This window comes from Nesoenas mayeri (assembly GCF_963082525.1).
Source record: "Nesoenas mayeri genome assembly, chromosome: 4".
Lineage (NCBI taxonomy): Eukaryota > Metazoa > Chordata > Aves > Columbiformes > Columbidae > Nesoenas > Nesoenas mayeri.
This window is the reverse complement of record NC_137540.1, coordinates 21691498-21696412: the sequence shown is the minus strand read 5'-3', so window position 1 is coordinate 21696412 and position 4915 is coordinate 21691498.

Sequence of the window (4915 nt, the reverse complement as noted above, 5' to 3'; positions counted from 1 at the left end):
GGCCGCGGCGACACCGCCCACCGCCGGGCACACCGACGCCGAAAACCCCCTGCACTCGCCCGCGGAGCCTCAGCGGGTCGGCGCCGGGCCCGGCAGCCCCCGCAGGGCGTGCATCACCGGCGGGGCCGCCCGCAACCCCCTCCAGCTCCGCTCCGCGCCCTGCCCGGTACCGCCCCGCGCACACGCCCCCACGGCACTTCCGCCCGGCAGCGCTTTCGGCTACCCCGCTCCAATCTCAGCGACCGCGCCAATTGGTACCTCGCCCTGCCTATCGCGCATACCCCGCCCACCAAAGAGGGGCGGCCAGCGGCTGGGACAATGGCTGGGAACGGAGCGGCCGTGCCCTCCCCGGAAGGGTGGACTCTTCCGCCTCCCTCCTCCCCGCCTGTCAACGGTCTCGCCCGCAGCCGAGTTCCACCAGTCGCGCGCGGAGCGGCCGTTGGTGGTTGCCGCGCGGCACGAGGCTCGCGCAGAGCGCGCGCGGCTGGCTGGCGGCGGAGATCGTTGTTTCGGTTAACGGCTGCGCGCGTGCTCAGCCGCTAGTCGCGCGGCTGGAGCGCTCCGGCTCGGTTCCTCTTCCCGAGCTGAGGGAACGCTCCCCAACCCCCGTTCCCAGCAGAAGTGTTTAAGTACCGAGCCGTTCCGGGAAGAAGCAGGCGGCCTTCCAGGGGTACCGCAGTGAAATTGTCACATAACGCGGGTGACAGGCACATGTCTCAGCGGAAGAGCGTGGGAACGTTGGGTCACGCCAGGGAGAGCCGGAGCTCGTGAGATTTGTTTTACCAAGATTGCGGGAATTAAGCACAGACGACTAGTGTAACAGCACAGGCAGACAAAACCTCTGTAAACACAGTCCCGTTTAAAACACTCCCATGGATACTCACCTGAGAGCAGGACGGGGTGAGCAACCTGGTGCAGAGAGGCTGTGACACGAAGACCCAAGTGGACATAAGAATAACGCAAAAATCTGTATTAAATATCAATTATTTAGACAGTTGTATTCTTTGCCTTGCTAAAACGCCACTTCACTCTATAGTAGTTGTTGACAAGCCACAGGGACTCAGGTGCTTAACTAAATTAGAACCATTGGTGACACCCTGCCAAATACCCAAGGAAATGCAGCTATGAGTTCTTGGAAGGAGGTAACTGCAGATTTTAGTTTGAGGCAGGAGTGAGAAGTGTATGCTGGAAGAAACCACAAGGAATAAGAGGTACTAAGGAACAGTGACTGGCTTACTTTTTTTTTTTTTTTTTTTTTCCTCTCTAGCTAAATTCCTGGGTTGTTGGTTTGTTTTTTTTTCATTTTCCTCTGTATTGCAATTGTTTGCCCAGGCTTTCCACTATTAAGTTACCAATGGTGCATGCAGACCTTTTTTCAAATAATGAAGCCATGTGTTTTTTTGAATAGTTGCTGTCTTTGTATCGTCGAGATGACTGAAAGCATAGTTTGATTGGATGTGTGCACTGTGAAAGGAAATTTCCTACTCAGTAAATAGCAAACCCCTGAAACGTGTCAGACTGCTTCTCCTAGAATTGGCATAATCAGCAGTGTTAAATTTTCCTTCTCCATCTGATGTGTTAGGAGGCAAAGCAAGCTAAGCAACCTCAGTTACTGGTAGGTTCCTCTGCACATGAGGTTGAGGTATGAGGTCCTTTCTTTTCTACCTGGATATCATCTATTTTATTTACTCTGGTACTTGCCTTTCCCACCACTATCTAGAGCTTAGAAGAGTGGTTTGACTTCGTCTCAGCAGCAGCCCTGCACACCTTAAGTAAAAAGTCTGATACCCTAACTGCCATTTCTACCATTTTCTACCAGTCAGTCCATTAACTATAAATTGAATTTTAAAGTTTAGGGATAAGAAAAAATTTAAGGGGACTGAAGGATCATCCCTGTATTACAAATAAAATAAAAATTTAGCGGAGGTAACTGATTTGCTTGAGTTTATGGCAGACTTGTGAACAGAATCTTGTTCACTGGTAGTGGCACTAAAGAACAGTTCTTTCTATACTGTTATGAGGTGGAATACTACAGTTCTGTATTGTATTACCAAATCAGTGTTAAGGTGCCTGTTCTGTTCACCCATGTTCTTTATATGTAACACATTATTGGCAAGATGTGCAAGAAGTTAGTAAATTACAAGCTAACAAGCTCAGTCATTTTGAAATATGTAAATATAAATATTTTTCTCAAACATGTAATAGACACAAACCCAAATGTTTCCAACATTTCTGGAAAAGGAGACAACCCAAATGCATGAGTACTAAAATAATTGTGATGATAACTTATCCATAATTAATATACCAAAAATGACAGAAAACATTTTACATCATTAATGAGTCAATTAAATGTTTTTTTTAAGTTTTCCCATTTTCCCCATACTTTGGTTCATTGAAGGTGAAGCACTAGGTTGTTTTTTGGGTTTTGTTTTTTTTTTTTTACTTCCCTAAGAATATCAAGCTGAGAGTTAGCTTCTTGGTGATGTTCTTGATACAAGTTCTTGCATCATTTGTAGCACTTTTGGGGTTTCTTCAGCACTTACTGGCCTAAAAAATCCTTGAGGAGAACTTAAACACTTCACAGACTTAAAGTCATTGTTTTGAGCTTATCCAGTCTTTTTCTGTCTACTGCTATTTTGTGTGCTTGCCTCAGCCAAACTAATGCTTACCTCTACCTTTCTGAAAGAAAGGAACATCATTTTACTCATACTGTTTATCTCAAGCATATTCATTGGCCAGCCACTGCAGATTTGTTTTAATTAATATTTAATTAGAAGAATATTGGACTAGAAAACCTAATAAATCTTTTCAACTCTGCTGTCTTTGATTTCATGTGATGCCGTATTGATATACTAGTCTGAATCTATGCAAGAAAGGTAATAAAGTTATTAAATTTGATACACTTCTCCAGTGGCAGTTGTTACATAAACCATATTGTAAATATAAATCCTGAAAAAAAGGTTAAAGGAATGCATTTCTGCAAGTGGACTGTTTTGAATACTTTCAGAAAGTTTTTCTACAAAACAACTAGAGTGCTTTTTTACCATAAATCTGACAGTTTAGGTTATTTTAACAGTCGAAGGAAAGCATGTTTTCCACCCATTCAAGTCAAAATATGTGAGCAAGTAATACTCAAACAACTTGGGAAAATGGGAGCACTATACTAGAATATGTAAATTAAAGTATCTTTCATAGAAGAAGTGAAACAGTGATTCTGTTCTACTTAGCATTGGTAAGGGCTTAACTGGAATATTGTGCATGATGTTTAAAAAAAAAAAAAAAAAAAAGGAAAGATAAGGAAAGATATGTCTGCTGAGAAGCAACCAGAATGATCAGAAGTTAAAAATGCAGATGCTTTCAGGAAAGACTAAAGTAATTGTGTTGTGTTTAGAAAAGATCTAAAGGAAACATGATAAATGTGTAAATATTAGCTACAAAGATAAGAATTCTCTTATTTTTGATGTAGATAGTGCAAGTGTGCTGAAACTGCAAGAAGAGAAATTGTGTATACTTAAGCATTGAAATAGATTAGTTTCAGTGATTTCCACCATTGAAGGTTCTGATTGGAAATCTTGCACTTCATGTCCTAGAAATGATTCTATGTAAATATGAATATTTTTCTCAAACATATAATAGACACAAACCCAAATGTTTCCAACATTTCTGGAAAAGGAGACAACCCAAATGCATGAGTACTAAAATAACTGTGATGATAACTTATCCATAATTAATATACCAAAAATGACAGAAAACATTTTGCATCATTAATGAGTCAATTAAATGGTTTTTTTTAAGTTTTCCCATTTTCCCCATACTTTGGTTCATTGAAGGTAAAGCACTAGGTTGTATTTTTTCCTTTTTTTTTTTTTTTTACTTCCCTAAGAATATCAAGCTGAGTGTTAGCTTCTTGGTGATGTTCTTGATACAAGTTCTTGCATCATTTGTAGCACTTTTGGGATTTTGATCAGAAAGAGCTGTACTGATCTGTGAGGTTCTAGTCTTTTGTTGCGCTTGTAGGAAATAAGTTAACTACTCGTCTTTTAGCAAAACTGAGGGCATGTACTGTGTGTTATGCCAAGCTTCCATTGCCAAGAACCAATTCTGCTTCTAAAATAATTTCATAGACCAAAATGATTTTATAACAGAAATGAATATGAGTTAATAAAAATATGGCCCTCAAAATGTAGCATTCTTGTGAGCTGACAGTTAAAAATATTCTTGTCCCTTAGTCTTGTTTCAGCAATGCAGGAAACATCTGTATGAAGTCTCATCCTCACACATAAATTCACGTTCATGAATTTACAATTTTTCAAAGTATTGTGCAGTGAAAAAGTCATAATTGACACATAAGAGAAGGAATCACTTTCCAAGTGTTGTATGGGTTGTCAGTGAACTAGCGGCACTGTGTGGGACTAATTCTGCCTTCAGAACACACACAGACTTCCTTGTTTTTAGCAAGAGGCTACATGTGAAATATTGCTAAAAACCAAACCAACAGAGTTCATATTCACTAACTATTAAATGGCTTCTTAATATTAGAGAAAAGAGTAACAAAGCTACTCCCCAGTTCTTGGAGATAACAGCTGTACTAGCATCGTTCTCCATTACTGGAAAGACTGATGTGAATTATTGGTGATGTCAATCATTATGTACATTCTGCTCTCATGAATTTCAAATTTATTTAAAAGAGAGTTATGTCAAAACATAATAAACTGGAATTATTCCTTAGTATATGGAAACCTATAAATAATTCACTAAATTAAAATGGTAAAGAAAATAGTCTATTTTATAATTACAGTTAGAAAACTATGTGGTATATATTATTCATGACTTTTATTTTTATGCCATTATTTTAATATTTTTCTTAATTTTTTCCTTCTTACTTTATATTCTGCAAGCGCAGACTCTTAGTGAT